At 45.1% G+C, this 17,706-nt stretch overlaps 1 protein-coding gene across 3 annotated transcripts in view; it reads left to right on the plus strand.

The window, feature by feature from the left end:
* Positions 1-17,706, plus strand: part of TBC1D32 (TBC1 domain family member 32) — a 2,506,374-nt gene that overhangs the window by 2,371,426 nt on the left and 117,242 nt on the right. The gene's annotated exons all lie outside the window — the stretch shown is intronic.

Raw genomic sequence — 17,706 nt, forward strand, 5'->3', positions numbered from 1 at the left:
AAAGATGGTGCCCGAATCATGGCAGAAGGCTGTAATAGTCCCCATCTACAAAAAAGGACCAAGAACTGAACCAGCGAGCTACAGGCCAATCGCCCTTCTTGATATTATAGGCAAAATATATGCCACAGGCCTCCTAATACATCTACACGCATGGAGTAAAAACAGCCCGTCCCTTGATATATTGCAAACGGGATTCCAGCAAAAAACGGATCCACCTCGATTAACCTAATGGTCCTCAACATTCTGAAAGCGAAAGTGAAAGAAGGGTGCCCCTAAGGTCTATCTGGCCTTTGTGGACCTGTCAAAGGCCTTTGACAGAATTGACCGTCCTACTCTTTGGTTGAAACTTCAAGGGTGGAATTGCCCAGCCACGATCCTGGAGCCCATAAAAGCCCTCCACTCGTTCACTAAAATCAGAATCAAACTCAACTATCAGGGATCCTTGTCGGACGAAATCAGAGTAAATCGAGGGGTGAAACAAGGGTGCCCACTGGCACTAGCATTGTTTACCGCATTCTTGGGCGACTATCAATCATCTGAAAGCAGTATTCGATCATTCCCACCAAAAATTGGGAAATGTGAGATTCCTCGTCTGTTATACGCTGATGACGTCATATTAATTGACCAAACCAAAGTAGGACTACAAAGAAAACTAAGGAACCTGGAGAGCTACATCGCCGATAATTATCTTGAGATCAACAAATCTAAGACCAAAATCTTAGTGATAGAAAAAGCTCAAACCAAAACAGCAAAAAACCTTAGTGTTTTCCTAAATAACACCAAGATTGAAGTAGTGCCAAACTTCAAATACTTAGGGATTCAATTGGACAGTTCCAGGACAGAAAGGACCCTCCAAAAACAAATATGGGTAAAAACAAAATCCCTGACCTCCCAAATGAGGGCAGTCGACCGAAAGTTCGGCAAATTTTCTGTAACACCGGCTCTAACATTCTACAAAGCCAAAGTGGTCCCGGCCGTGATCTACGGAATGGAGGCTTCGCTGTACCTCCCACGCAGCCTTTGGTCTAAAGTCGAAGGGTACGTGTGGAAAACAGTTTTGTGTCTACCTAAATCATCGCCCATTCCAGCTATTAGAAGAGAACTTGGTCTGGTGTCTCTAGCATCAATGATAGACCAAAGCGCGATGCGCTTATACAGAAAAATAATCATGTCAGACACCCTACCCATCTTTAACATCTTACGGGAGGAAATTGAAACAGGAAATTGCGAGGCTTTGGCCAAATGGACCAAGCTTCGAAAAGACGATCTGGCAAAAATAGAGTGCTCGGAAAACGACCTGAAAGAAAATCCGGACCGTATCAAAAAGAAAATGGTAGAAATGGACTGGATCTGTACTACGGAGAAAGCTACTAGCTACAAACTCTTAAATCACTTACCTCCATCATTTAATAAAGTGAAACAACCCCTAAAATACTGCATCAAGTTTCCAGATAAGAAATTAAGAATGTCAATCATGAGAGCAAGACTAAACCTGATGCCTACCAGGGAAATTTTAACAATCAGAGGAGATTTATCCGACAAAAGGTGTCGTCTGTGTAAAACAGATTCCTCCATCGAGACGCTGAAACACTTGGTGATGGATTGCGATATTACAAAGAAAAACAGAACTATCTACCTCAACCCATTGGGGGACAATTTGTGGATTTTTGAACCAGATGAATTATGGAAGAGACTGATCTCCGGCGAAAACACGAGATGGACGCAAGCCCTGGCTAAACTCATCGATCTCGCATTCGATCTGATAAACAGCAACAGATCAGAGGTTAACCCGTAACGGTTTAACGCGAGAAGAAAGTAAAGGGCCGCAAAGAGTTCTGACTCGGTGTGTCAGGCAGGGGGAGGACCCTGGACTCCAAACCTCAAAGCTTCACTGTCGGTTTACAAACAGGTTGGAAAAATGTATGTGTTGCCTAAATGGCAGCACTCTGAAGGTGATCAAAACACTTTCTTTTTGACAAAACTTAGTTCACTGAGTAAAGTTCAAAAAAAAAAAAAAATAGTGACTGTGTTTGAACTTGCTTGCCATATTAGTGTTAGTGTATTTTACAAAGTGTGTTGTTAAATAAATAATGATATACTTTTATACCCAAGCTCTGGTCAGTGTTTGCTTGTGCTACTGTATCTTTGTACCTATCTTGTATACTCTATATACTGTCTAACTCTTCTTGAGAGAAGTCTGGCTGCTCAGCCACAGCTACCAGGTAAATCTGGGTGGTACAGACTGCTACCAATTGGGTTTACTGCCAACACCTGTAGTCTTACGCCTTTTGCAGTGGTCCCTAAGGGAACTACACAGGTTTCTGCCTAACACTGGTGTACAGCGGTGGGATTTGTATTGAGTATACATTTTAGTGTGCTTGTAGATACCTTAGTCCAATTAACCACAAAGCTTAGCACTAAAAAGTTTATTTTCTAACCTGTCAATTTTGGAAAGTTATAGTCAAGAGTCCCTTGCTACAAAAACTGCTGATTGTTTAAGAGTTCTCTGTAAGCATAAGAATCTCCTGACTAAAGTCAAGAAAATGGAGCTAATAGAAAGGTTGTTAGCAAACCAAAGTCTGGATGGTGGTTCAGAGGAACCTACCAACTCCAGCAAATGTAGATAACAGTAATGAGATTGATATTGATCCTAGTATTGATAATCTTGAGTCAGAACCAGAAGAGGAGGATGAGGATGATCTAGTTGTCCCTCCTAGGCCTCTACCTGCTCTGCCAGCTGTACCTACTGGACCTTTGCCAGGTCCCACATTTAGTCCTCAATATCTGGAACTAGAGAAAATGAAACTTGAATTGGAGTTTAAGAAACTTAATACTCGAGCAGAACAAAGACACCAAGAACTGAATCAAGAACTAAGGCTCAGGGAAATGGAGCTCAAGCATGAGCTAGAGATGAAGAAATTGTCTGTTGAAAATGCTTCTCTCTCCGGATCCTCTAGGAGTTCCAGTCCCAAAAGACCCCGGATGCCTAAAGAGCTTGTGGGTATGTATGAGCCTAAGTTGGATGTGTTGGATTGGTTGAGTTTGTTCGAGTATAATCATGGGCTCCAGAACATCACAGGAAATGAGTTACTTTCCTGGTTGTTCTCTTTGCTCCCCCCTGTTGCAACTGATGTGGTAATGGAGTTGGGGGAGGAGGATAGAAAGGATTATGAATGTGAGAAGCTAGCTTTAATAGCTAGATTTGGGAAGATCCCTTCCCAGTACCTTAAGAGGTTTAGGACCCTCAAAAAGCATGATGGTACCCCTTGGGCTACCTGGGTGAGTGAAAGTTTGAAAAACTTAGAGAGATGGATTAAGGGTTACAAGGTGAACACTTATGAGGGAATGAGAAATCTTGTAATGTTGGAGTCAATTTATGATGCCTGCTCTCCTGAGCTCAGACAGCACTTGGCTGATTCAAAGGAATTAGATTCCAGGAAGCTACCTAAGGCTGCTGACTTGTGGGTTGCCAACAGGGCCACTCACAAGGATTCAGGGGTCACTCAGAAAAAGGATGAGGCAAAGCAGCCACCAAAAGGGAACCAAGAGACTTCTAATACCTCCCAACACAAAGAGGGCCCCAAGCAACAGAATAACCAGGGTAAGTCCCAGGGTAAACCACAACAGGCTAGTGTACCTTCTGGTCAACAACCAGAAGGGGGTCAGAACAAGCCCCCCTTTCAGGGAGCATTTGGGGTATGCTGTGTCTGTAAGGCAACTGACCATATCAAAGGAGATCCAAAATGTAAGGGTAAACCTGCAGGGATCAGCACAGTCTCCTTAGCCTTCACTCCTGAGGAGGAAGTCCAAATGGCTAGTGCTCACTTTGAAGTCTTTGCTGAAGAACCTTTGGGTCTTCAAGCAAGTGTAACAGTAGAGTCCATGGGTCTGGTTAGTGATCAGAATAGGAGTGTGTACAACTCCATACCAGAAAACTCTAAAGTTTATTATATGGACAGTGTTCTTGTCAATGGCCAGGATACTCCTGCCAGGCGAGACTCTGGGGCCAGCAGAACAGTAGTGGATGAAAGCTTTTTCAGTCCTGAGCATGTTGCTAAGGCACCCAAAGGTCCCACTAAGATGTCTGGAGGCCCTGTCCAAATGGTTCCAGTTCTACCAGCCCTCATTCAGTGTAATAACATGACAGTGATGATTCCTGTCAGTGTTCAGACTGAGGTGCCTGGGAGAGTCCTGTTGGGGAATGATCTAAGAACTCTAGGAGTAGTATCCAGTGCCCCCAGGCCTCCCAGTATGGAGATCCAGAACCAAACCAAATTGGCTAGAGAGGCCACCTTCAGAAACCGCTCTAAGCATGTGGGAACCTCTACTGGGAACCCCACTACAAGCCATGGTGTTGGTAAGTTGACCTCTGACCCAGGCACATTTCAGGCTAAAATGTTAGGGAAATGGGAGCCCCAACAAAGCTCCATCATTATTCCCCCAGTTTTAAAGTTTGTGACTCCCCCTGCTTCTGAGGAAGAGGTGGATAGACCAACTGGACCCCCAACTAGGCCTAAGAGAACTGGTAATTCTCAGTGCTGGTGGAAAACCAGAAAAGAAAAGTCTAAGGCCAAAAACCTTCAGATTGTTGGACCTTCTACCGGAGACTCCAACTCAAATCCTAACCTTGGGAGTGAAACTCCTAAAGTAGGTAAGGGTAGATCTAAGAGGAAGGAGAAGCATGTACCTTGCTTATCTCTATCCCCTCCAACCAAGAGGCCTAAGACCCAAACTTCTCCCAACAGAGAAGTAGTGAGGACCTCTGGAGGTCCCTCTAGATCTAAGGGAATCCTTTATAAGGACCCCTTAAAAAAGCCTTATACAGGTTCAGAAGTTGTACCAACTTCTGAAGGACTGGTCAACCAGATCCCCTATAGTTTCAAAAAGACTGATGTTCCTCAAAGGGTTTGTAGGTCATATAGCTTACAAAGGAAAACCTTTGATTTGACCATAGAACATAGGTCAAGGTGCCACCACCAAAATGCTGATGGTCTCTCTAGGATGTATGCCATCGACTAGTGGTATGAGATTCATCCAGGAGTGGATTAAATCCTCCTGTCCCTTAGTCTGGGGGGGGGGGGGTGAGTGTTAGGGAGAATTCTCTGCTAAGGCTAATTTCCCAAACCTAGTGAGTCCCCCAGCAGCTTTGCTGGATTTTTGGGGTTTATTTTTTTCTCCTGCTAAGAGTGAGACTCTTTCTCCCACTCTTAGACATGATTTGAGATATCCTTTGACTTGGTAATGTGTTTTATGGGCTATGGGGTCTTTTACTCCATAGGGTTTCATGTATTTTTGGTAAGTGTGTTACACAGCACCCTCAGTGCAGTAACACAGGGGTGTCATAGTGACCCCCAAACATAGACTCCATACCTTGGGACTGACTACTGTCTCCCAGGGCATGTAAAGTCACCATTGACTTTACTTGTCTTAAATTGTGAACAGAACCAGTACAAACCATCATATTGTGGAAGTACTGGTAGGGGTAATTAGATTGCCCCTGGGTCTGTTTTTCGAGGGGGCACTGTGCAGTCCCCCCTCATTGAGTTTCTGGCTGGTGGCAGTGGTTACCACGCAAAATATTCCACTTGAATATTTCCTATGGGATTTTCGCATTCATTTTAAACGCACCACTTTTTTGGTGCAATGTTAAAGATACCGCCGGGTTATTTATTTAATATTTATTCCCTGGTTGGGTCTTTTTGCCAGGACTCGGTTTTAAAATGGTGTTTGTGTTCGCCTCTGTAACTCCAACCCAAGTCGAGCCCTTTGTTCCACTTTTTGGCGGGCTTCTCCACAGAAGCCTCCAAAAGTGGTGCCACTCTGTCTGGGTCTACAGGATGTGTGGGAGGAGGGTTTAGGCACCCTGGATGAGTTGCCTCGGCAACTCAAGTCGCACTCTTGTGTGATTGGCCCAGTGGTGAGCCACCCGGCTCACCACTTAGCATGTTTGAGTGACAGCTAGGACTGATGAATGGGGGTTTTCTGCATAAAAGCAGGGCTTTGGGGACTGGAACTTCAGAAGTCGCCACAGGACCAAAGAATCCGAAGAGGGAGAAGGCTGAGCTGACCTGCAACGACAACACCACCGGTGGAGCCCTGCTGAACCGTCTCACCACTTCCCGACGACAGAGAAGATCTTCATCCCGGAGAGTCTTCTTCCTCTGAACTGGTGGGGATAACCAGTTCGCCCTCCTTTTTGCCTTCCTGGATCGTCTCGTGGTCGAATCGCCCATGCCAAGCACCCAGGCGGCCGGATAGCCATGCTTCACCACTACTGCGAATAAAAGGGTAGTACCATTTAACCGGGAAACTCTGCGGCTGGTTTCTTCCCTGGCAGAGCAACGGCCTCCAGCTTTCCTCCACGTCGAGATCTTCTCTTCCCCTGGACGAAGCACCGACTTGCACCCGCTGCCAGGAACAACTGCCCCCGCTGGAGCTTTCTCACCATTTCACGTACTGTGTCCCGCCTGGTCTCCCTGCAACAGACTGTTCAAGGTGTCCCGTAAATCCTTGACTTTCTATCCTGGGGTGACTTGGGACCTGCTAACTAACTTTTTCTGAACTGATCCAACCCTTTTCGAACTATCTGCAACGACTCTGTAAAGTACTATTCAACTGTGTGATCTTAGACACTTTCCACCTTGCTCTCTCCAAGAGTGGGCCTGGCCTATGACTTCTTGCTCCTCAGTAGACTCTGCCTTTTCTGACTTGCTCTGGTTCTCCTCAAAGTGTTGGTATTGTGTATCTTCCTAATTCTGCCTTTTTCCTCCCCTTTTAACTAACTTATTGGAGTGCCATCTTAGGTTAAGCGCTCACCTCTGTCTGAAAATAAGTGGTGTTTTAACTAAGACTTGTTCAATAAGTAATCAGGGATGTATATATATTAATAGTGACTGTGTTTGAACTTGCTTGCCATATTAGTGTTAGTGTATTTTACAAAGTGTGTTGTTAAATAAATAATTATATACTTTTATACCCAAGCTCTGGTCAGTGTTTGCTTGTGCTACTGTATCTTTGTACCTATCTTGTATACTCTATATACTGTCTAACTCTTCTTGAGAGAAGTCTAGCTGCTCAGCCACAGCTACCAGGTAAATCTGGGTGGTACAGACTGCTACCAATTGGGTTTACTGCCAACACCTGTAGTCTTAAGACTTTTGCAGTGGTCCCTAAGGGAACTGCACAGGTTTCTGCCTAACACAAAGTGTCAATGGAAGGCAAAAGAGGACTGGAGATCCACGCAGTGACACACAGTAGCAGCAGACAAGAGACTCTGCTTCCCGTCTCCACGGTCGCTCCACGGCCGGGTCAGGGTTTTGTAGCAAAGTGTCAAAGGAAGGCAAAAGAGGACTGGAGATCCACGCAGTGACACACAGTAGCAGCAGACAAGAGACTCTGCTTCCCGACTCCGCTGCCCGCTCCGCAGCCGGGTCAGGCTTTTTTAGCAAAGTGTCAATGGAAGGCAAAAGAGGTCTGGAGATCCACGCAGTGACGCACAGTAGCAGCAGACAAGAGACTCTGCTACCCAACTCCGTGGCCGGGTCAGGGTTTTGTAGCAAAGTTTCAATGGAAGGCAAAAGAGGACTGGAGATCCACGCAGTGACACACAGTAGCAGCAGACAAGAGGGGGAGAAGGCTGAGCTGACCTGCAACGACAACACCACCGGTGGAGCCCTGCTGAACCGTCTCACCACTTCCCGACGACAGAGAAGATCTTCATCCCGGAGAGTCTTCTTCCTCTGAACTGGTGGGGATAACCAGTTCGCCCTCCTTTTTGCCTTCCTGGATCGTCTCGTGGTCTAATCGCCCGTGCCAAGCACCCAGGCGGCCGGATAGCCACGCTTCACCACTACCGCGAATAAAAGGGTAGTATCTTTTAACCGGGAAACTCTGCGGCTGGTTTCTTCCCTGGCAGTGCAACGACCTCCAGCTTTCCTCCACGTCGAGATCTTCTCTTCCCCTGGACGAAGCACTGACTTGCACCCGCTGCCAGGAACAACTGCCCCCGCTGGAGCTTTCTCACCATTTCACGTACTGTGTCCCGCCTGGTCTCCCTTGCAACAGACTGTTCAAGGTGTCCCGTAATTCCTTGACTTTCTATCCTGGGGTGACTTGGGACCTGCTAACTAACTTTTTCGGAACTGATCCAACCCTTTTCGAACTATCTGCAGCGACTCTGTAAAGTACTATTCAACTGTGTGATCTTAGACACTTTCCGCCTTGCTCTCTCCAAAAGTGGGCCTGGCCTATGACTTCTTGCTCCTCAGTAGACTCTGCCTTTTCTGACTTGCTCTGGTTCTCCTCAAAGTGTTGGTATTGTGTATCTTCCTAATTCTGCCTTTTTCCTCCCCTTTTAACTAACTTATTGGAGTGCCATCTTAGGTTAAGCGCTCACCTCTGTCTGAAAATAAGTGGTGTTTTAACTAAGACTTGTTCAATAAGTAATCAGGGATGTATATATATTAATAGTGACTGTGTTTGAACTTGCTTGCCATATTAGTGTTAGTGTATTTTACAAAGTGTGTTGTTAAATAAATAATTATATACTTTTATACCCAAGCTCTGGTCAGTGTTTGCTTGTGCTACTGTATCTTTGTACCTATCTTGTATACTCTATATACTGTCTAACTCTTCTTGAGAGAAGTCTAGCTGCTCAGCCACAGCTACCAGGTAAATCTGGGTGGTACAGACTGCTACCAATTGGGTTTACTGCCAACACCTGTAGTCTTAAGACTTTTGCAGTGGTCCCTAAGGGAACTGCACAGGTTTCTGCCTAACACAAAGTGTCAATGGAAGGCAAAAGAGGACTGGAGATCCACGCAGTGACACACAGTAGCAGCAGACAAGAGACTCTGCTTCCCGTCTCCACGGTCGCTCCACGGCCGGGTCAGGGTTTTGTAGCAAAGTGTCAAAGGAAGGCAAAAGAGGACTGGAGATCCACGCAGTGACACACAGTAGCAGCAGACAAGAGACTCTGCTTCCCGACTCCGCTGCCCGCTCCGCAGCCGGGTCAGGCTTTTTTAGCAAAGTGTCAATGGAAGGCAAAAGAGGTCTGGAGATCCACGCAGTGACGCACAGTAGCAGCAGACAAGAGACTCTGCTTCCCAACTCCGTGGCCGGGTCAGGGTTTTGTAGCAAAGTTTCAATGGAAGGCAAAAGAGGACTGGAGATCCACGCAGTGACACACAGTAGCAGAAGACAAGAGGGGGAGAAGGCTGAGCTGACCTGCAACGACAACACCACCGGTGGAGCCCTGCTGAACCGTCTCACCACTTCCCGACGACAGAGAAGATCTTCATCCCGGAGAGTCTTCTTCCTCTGAACTGGTGGGGATAACCAGTTCGCCCTCCTTTTTGCCTTCCTGGATCGTCTCGTGGTCGAATCGCCCGTGCCAAGCACCCAGGCGGCCGGATAGCCACGCTTCACCACTACCGCGAATAAAAGGGTAGTTTCTTTTAACCGGGAAACTCTGCGGCTGGTTTCTTCCCTGGCAGTGCAACGACCTCCAGCTTTCCTCCACGTCGAGATCTTCTCTTCCCCTGGACGAAGCACTGACTTGCACCCGCTGCCAGGAACAACTGCCCCCGCTGGAGCTTTCTCACCATTTCACGTACTGTGTCCCACCTGGTCTCCCTTGCAACAGACTGTTCAAGGTGTCCCGTAAATCCTTGACTTTCTATACTGGGGTGACTTGGGACCTGCTAACTAACTTTTTCTGAACTGATCCAACCCTTTTCGAACTATCTGCAACGACTCTGTAAAGTACTATTCAACTGTGTGATCTTAGACACTTTCCGCCTTGCTCTCTCCAAAAGTGGGCCTGGCCTATGACTTTTTGCTCCTCAGTAGACTCTGCCTTTTCTGACTTGCTCTGGTTCTCCTCAAAGTGTTGGTATTGTGTATCTTCCTAATTCTGCCTTTTTCCTCCCTTTTTAACTAACTTATTGGAGTGCCATCTTAGGTTAAGCGCTCACCTCTGTCTGAAAATAAGTGGTGTTTTAACTAAGACTTGTTCAATAAGTAATCAGGGATGTATATATATTAATAGTGACTGTGTTTGAACTTGCTTGCCATATTAGTGTTAGTGTATTTTACAAAGTGTGTTGTTAAATAAATAATTATATACTTTTATACCCAAGCTCTGGTCAGTGTTCGCTGTACTGTATCTTTGTACCTATCTTGTATACTCTATATACTGTCTAACTCTTCTTGAGAGAAGTCTAGCTGCTCAGACACAGCTACCAGGTAAATCTGGGTGGTACAGACTGCTACCAATTGGGTTTACTGCCAACACCTGTAGTCTTAAGCCTTTTGCATTAGTCCCTAAGGGAACTGCACAGGTTTCTGCCTAACACAAAGTGTCAATGGAAGGCAAAAGAGGACTGGAGATCCACGCAGTGACACACAGTAGCAGCAGACAAGAGACTCTGCTTCCCGTCTCCACGGTCGCTCCACGGCCGGGTCAGGGTTTTGTAGCAAAGTGTCAATGGAAGGCAAAAGAGGACTGGAGATCCACGCAGTGACACACAGTAGCAGCAGACAAGCGACTCTGCTTCCTGACTCCATGGCCCACCCCGCGGCCAGGTCAGGGTTTTGTAGCAAAGTGTCAAAGGAAGGCAAAAGAGGACTGGAGATCCACGCAGTGACACACAGTAGCAGCAGACAAGAGACTCTGCTATCCGACTCCGCTGCCCGCTCCGCAGCCGGGTCAGGCTTTTTTAGCAAAGTGTCAATGGAAGGCAAAAGAGGTCTGGAGATCCACGCAGTGACGCACAGTAGCAGCAGAAAAGAGACTCTGCTTCCCAACTCCGTGGCCGGGTCAGGGTTTTGTAGCAAAGTGTCAATGGAAGGCAAAAGAGGACTGGAGATCCACGCAGTGACACACAGTAGCAGCAGACAAGAGACTGTGCTTTCCGACTCTGCTTCCCGACTCTGCTTCCCGACTCCGTGGCCGGGTCAGGCTTTTGTAGCAAAGTGTCAATGAAAGGCAAAAGAGGTCTGGAGATCCACGCAGTGACACACAGTAGCAGCAGACAAGAGACTCTGCTTCCCAACTCCGCCTTCCGCTCCGCGGCCGGGTCAGGGTTTTGTAGCTAAGTGTCAAGGGAAGGCAAAAGAGGACTGGAGATCCACGCAGTGACACACAGTAGCAGCAGACAAGAGACTCTGCTTCCAGATACCGCCTACATACCTTCACAAGTCATTACCGCCTCAACACTGTCGGGCCAGGATGCCCATTTGTTAGGACAGTTTTCAAACTTTCTTGATCTGACCTTTGCCTCTTGGTTTGGTCTCCCTCCTCTGACATAGCAAAACTGATATGGATGTCTGTCTTGTATTGTTCTAATTATTACTAAAGTTTACTTGATGACTAGGTAAATTGTTTCTACTTTTATTGTGCTCGTTGGCCTGCACAGCGCTCTACTGTTCCCAAGCTAGGTTTGCGCTATAAAGATATATAATAACAGTAAAAGTTCCCTTGACATTTCACTGAAATCGATCTTTAGTCTTGCCGGCCTTCTTCGCCAATTCATTCACACCTAGAAGAGAGTGCTGCAATACACTGTATGTTAAGAGCCCTCACGTATAACCTCACTTATAATGCATATCCTATCAATGACCTTCGACAGCCCATCTAGTTTATTTGTCACCTGTCGCTTTAGGCAACATCTGCAGGGTCACAGCATGGTTTGTCACTCATACATCACAACATTTTACTATGTGGTTAAGAAGACTTTGGAGGACTGCAGGATCGGGGAGGTGGTCCCACATAGCCTATATCCACATGGAGAGCCTCCTTCTTTTCTTCTTCCCTGCATTGATAATGTTTGTGTAACTGCTTTGTAGCCTTTCCAACAGCATGTGAATCTATGTACCATTCAGTGCTGGAGACATACTGGTGCTATCACCAAATTTTCATACAGCCATGGAGACGATACCGTAAGACCTATTTTGCAGGTTTATAAAAGCACAGGCCAGGCAGGCTGCCCTGTATGGTACTGAACTTTGGGGTATTCTTAATTGTAACAAGCTCAGGATCATGGAGAATGGGTTTCTAAAGAAAAATGTAGGCCTTCCACTAGGAACATCTACTGCTCTAATTTATGAGGAAACAGGTTTAGCTGCCATTGTTGATGTGGCACTCATGCCAGTCTTGGACTGGATAAGATTATGGAGTCGCGTGGGGCTCCTTAAATGTAAAGAATCTGCCATTAATATAATAGGCCAGACTGGGGGATCGTCACTGAAATGGTTTTTACATGTTACATCATGTCTTTGAGTATTAGGCTATATTGATCTATGGGACTGTCCAGTAGACATTGTACCAGTTGCATAGATTAAAGCAAGCTCCTGGGAGAAGGTTGTTCAAGAGACCCAGAATACTGCCCAGATGTCCTGTACCTTGAGAATGGTCACTATATATAAGATTCTGGTTTGGAACCCTACCAGTGGCGGCACAATGTAATGCTTGGGATCCCAATACATCTAGTAAATGCCCCTATTGCCCCGACAGAGTCAAATCTATGGTTCACTTTCTTTTGGCCTGTCCCTTGAATAAGGTATATGGAAGGGGTTACTTGAAACCCAGATTTTGGAATTTAAAATCAGGACAATCTGAGAAGCCAGGCTGCTTTGCAGAAGGACAAATAATAGCCCAAATGTCTTTTCTGTTGCTAAATATATTTTTAGAGCGTGGTTAAAAAGGTATGCATACCTAACTATTTGGTAATCGGATCATCTCTCTTGTATAGTACATGTATCTATTGTTCCTATAGATAATTACACCAGTCGAGGTTTAGCTTTCTATGTATTAAGCTTTTTAACTTGTATGTTCTCTTGTTTATGGTCACTTGATAATGTATTTTTGATATATTTTGGTTTTTCTCTATTATATCTGTATTGTGATGCTGACTTTTATGGCGTACTGCCAAATAAAGTTGATTTGACTGAGTGCTGGAGAAGAAAACAGTTATTTACCTTTAACTGCAGTGCCGCTGTATTGGTACCTTTCATTAATTCATGTGTGACCCCCCCTGCCAACAGTGCTCACACGATCATTTTTAGGAAGTAGCAAAGACAGAAGCATCTTTTTTTGTCTTGCAAGGCAATTCACAGATCTATATGCTCACCCTTCTAGCACAATCTCGCAACAACCCCCACCTTTATAGGTTATGACTCTGCGATCAGAAGGAAAACCTACAGAAGAACCTTCAAGTACAATGATTTATTGGCCAGTCTGGGAGGAGGCCTCCGCCCCTGTCCATTTCTTCCTCTAACTGTTGACAAGCCTGTCCTTGACTGAGGTGACGCCACCGCAATGATCACCTGACAGAGATCCTTTGAACGGTTTCCTCACAAACGACGGTCCGGATCACCATTTTCCTTCTTCCACATAGTTGTAACTTCCCACGGTTACCTGCTCAGTCCCTCAGCTTGAGCATCTATATCACATAGTGCCTCCCTCAGAACTGCTGCCTCAGCAGCTCTCATGGCTCAACTCAATTGATGCGCTATAGTCCCAGAAGTCAATTTAACAGAAAAATGCAGAGCACTAGTAATAAATCAAGCGTTAAATTCAGTGTCCACTGTTATTAGCTGGAAGAAACAAAACTTTAGAAAGTCTATTCTCAAAATTAATGTCAGAGAAAAGGACAACTGACCTGGTGAGATTATGTGACCGATTAGCAAGAAGAAAACATATATAAAGATGAACCTGCTTCTTCTTCGCCACGGTACACTTCTGTGCAAATCTGAATCTAGAGTTGGCCTCTGTGGCTGGAATTATGGGGGACTGCTGCCATGGGCCAGTAGGAAAGAGGACCTACATTAATTTTTATAAAGCACTAAAGTGAGTATAGTTTTTTTTATTTAATAGCATGCAAATCCATGAATTACACCAATGCCATAGAACTGTACGCACAGCTAGGCAACATTTTCATACCTTATACCGTTTTAAATACAAATAAATACATGCAATATAATAAACCATGTCTCTGCTTTTGCACAATGCTTTGCGTAACAACACAGTGATTAGTCCTGTAGACAAAACAAACATAAATGCAGGTAAAATAAATACTTTTTTTTTATCCTGTGCCAATATGCTTTCTTGCAACTTCATAAAAAGTCTATTGGTTCAGACAAGGCCAACCTTTCTTACTAAATTGATGTAACAGAAATGTTTCGATTATTAAGACTCCCGGATAAGCAATATAGACACCACATTATGAGGCTACGTTTCAATCTGTGGCCTACAAGAGAGGTACGTGCTAAATGGAACAAACAAATAAATGTTGACAGATTCTGTAGATTCTGTTAAAATACATCAATGAAAGAAACTGTAGAACATCTCTTGACCTGTTGTAAAAACCTCGAAGTACAGAGGAAATAATATTTTTTTAAATGTCTAGTTCAATTTCAAACCATAACGTCACATGATCTGTGGAGCATGTTCTTTAATGCCAAGACAATATCCTTAGATATAGCAATAATTAGATTTTTACTAAATTTGCAGCTAAAAAACAAATAAGCGATTTTACTATGTTATATACCGAGCAAGTATTTACCATGATGATCTCATATAGTGAATGGAATGGTAACCAATGGTTATTAAGCGCACGCTTAGAAATATACTATGGCGAGCCAAGAATTTGTATTCAAATTGTATATATCGGGCAGTAAGAATACTTATGGAAACATTTTTAGATTTATTCAATCAAAGAAATGGTTGATTTTAATGTGGTGAATAATCTTTCTTAAGTATTTTTTATATTTGATGTTTTAAGAAGTGGATATATGTTATAGACTGAAGGCGAATAAGATGCGCTATGTTGTGAAAATGTGGTTTTAAGTCTTGTTTTTGATATTTGACATGACTGTATGTAAATTCTGAGGGTAAATGCCTGTGAAAATCCCAATTTTCGGACGCAATTAGCGATGTACTATTAGCGCGTTCTAATTGCGCCAAAAATCCCCCATTGGGTCCAATGGGGAATTACTGTTACCGCCAAACCCGTGATCTGGCGCTTATAGTGCGGGAGGTTTTGCCGGTAACACTATTAGCCTGGGCTGTATCCTGGCAGTAATACCGCAGTGATACCGCACAACTCGTGATGAGGCTCAAAATCTGTTAGTTTGTTCCTTATACTGTTACACACCGTTCCACCAATCTGCACCAAATATTACATTGTTACAAGTTAGGACCCTCCGGACATAAGCTGCTACATGACATTTGGACACCCCACCCCTTTCCCTGGATTTCAGCCCCTCCACACATGAGCCAGTTGCCTGAAATCGGTGGACCATGTATGTGGTCGTAGAAGGACCGGACAAAACTAATTTTAAGCATTTTGAAGCGAGGAAGATAACTCCATGAAAACCATGTTTCAAGGCCCCAGTATGCACCGTTTCTGAGATATTTGCACCGCACCGTACAGTGCCAGGGTGAGGCGACAGGTGGGGAGAGCACACAAAAGGTCCCAGTATGTTGCAGCATGCCAACTCTCGCCTTCCCTCCACGTCTGCTCCAAGGTATATCATCCAGCCACACGCCCCACGTGGTTTGCTTCAGAGTGCAAAGCACATCAAGTGACTTTGAAAACAGCGACCTAGAGGATCATTGATTTTGAACAATTTATCAGAGTTTTATCTTATATGTCTACATAACCCGTGTGGAGTACGGGTACTTTTTGCTAGTGAGATCTAAAGTCCTCACTCCTCCAAAGACAACCTAATCAACAAGAAATGCCCAAATGATGTGGTCAACAAAAAATATGCAATCCTAAACTTAATGCGCCTTTAACCTCCCCATTACCCTTTACTAGTAACTCAAAAGTACCAAGGATTTGGCCAAAGCCAAAGTTCATGAACCTATCCTTTCAAGTCCATCCATATTCTAAAGCGAAAACAAGCTTGTTCTTTATGTCTTTCAAGATGTACTATAGCCTCCTCCAGACCTTAGCTTTAATAATTCCCAGCAGGCCGCTTCTGGACTTAAGCTTCAGAATTCGATGTAGGTCCCTTCTGGTCCATCTGTCTTCTGTATCTCTGCCTGACCTTGTATCAGGGTTCACAGCAGGCTCCTATCATAGGCCCTTGGGCACAGGATTCACAGTTGGCCTCTCTCCTAGGCCTCTGGTTGCAACCTTCACAACAGGCCTATTGATTGGGTCTATGGTTGCAACATTCACAACAGACCTTTCTTGTAGGTCTGTGGTTGTGGCATGCTTGTCTTCCATTGCATCTGGGTTCTTTCTTCTTCTTCTGTCTTCTCTGTATCAAGTGCACAGGATTCACTCTAGACCTATCACAGTGGCCCTTTGGTGCAGGGTTCACAGTAGTCCTCTGTTCTAGGTCTGGGTTTACAGGACATCATTCATGATAGGCTTCTTTCTCTTAGGCCTTGGGTTACTGGACTCACAATGGGCATCCGTCCTAGGCCTTGGCTCCAGTATTGGCCTGGGTCCCACCTTCCAGGGCCTGAAACCTCTCATCTTCTTCCTTACGAGTCACTAGTGAAAGAAAGCCCCTGGCCTTTGCTTTCCAGTTACCCAAAGGAGGGAAGAATAGGGCTTCAGATCAGTCTTCCTCTTCCAGGGCTTAACAGCTCTCCACCTCTATTTTCAGCATTCCCAGGCTAGCACTGTCTTTCTCCAGGCAGCAGTCTTTCTAGGAATCCACACTCAAATAGCCTCCCATTGTATCACAGGAACATCAGCAGCTATGTCTGCTTCCCCAGTTGTAAGAACCAGTCTGAGGTTTTCCATGCCCTTCTATACCCATGGCACTGTGGCGCAATGGACTCCGATTGGTTCTATCCTAGGCTCCTTGTACTCCCTCCCTAGTCTTGGCTAGACTCAGTGGTGAGCTCTTTTCCTCTTAGCATCTCTTTACTGATTGGTCTTTGATATTCCCCAATGGTTGTATCGATTTCCTCCCCTCCAGCTTGCAACTGAGAGGTTTGTAGGGTGTCTGTTGGATAAGGCACCATATTATACATCTGTTGCTGCTTCTCAGTAGCTCTGCAGTGTTCCACATTACTTTAAGCGTACCAGCTTCCCATGGTTTGTGCTATCTCTGCATCCGACTGTAGCAATTCCCGCAATATGGACGCTGGAGTATATGGTCAGCAAGTGCCTCACTGCTCACCTCTATATTTCAGTCCTTGGGCCTCTATGCTACCCCGTGGCACATTCTGGGGAATGGTTATTTCAAGAGCAAGTATGTGGTCATGGTCATGTTATTGTGCCTATTTGGGGTTAGCGAACAGGCAGGATGCCTCCTCATGAACCTCTTGGTTGATATCTTGGGCAGCGGCCGGACCAACACTGTCCCCTGTGGCTTGCTTCTCTCATACTGGAATTTTGGGGTTTCCTCGAACTCTCCACAAATGGAACAGATCCACACCAGCACATTGTCCGAAAGCACACTCTGCAAGGGGACACTGCAGCACTACTGGAAACACGCCTCTAGCAGAAATACAGAGAATAGTAGGCATGTTGGGTAAGCAATGTGCCACTGAAACTTATTTTGTGGATGAATCTCCACTTGGCTACTGACATGACTTAATTTTCCAGTACTCTCCTCTTGAGGTTCAGATATTAGTCATTATGAATGCAAGCTTATTGATCCCTGGAAGGTCGAATTCTGGAGAAGAAAAAAGACTTTAGAAAAGTGTTGCTGGTATTGTTACATTGTATATCTGTATCT

The sequence above is a fragment of the Ambystoma mexicanum genome, chromosome 4p, assembly GCF_040938575.1.
Source record: "Ambystoma mexicanum isolate Mex_15411 chromosome 4p, UKY_AmexF1_1, whole genome shotgun sequence".
NCBI lineage: Eukaryota > Metazoa > Chordata > Amphibia > Caudata > Ambystomatidae > Ambystoma > Ambystoma mexicanum.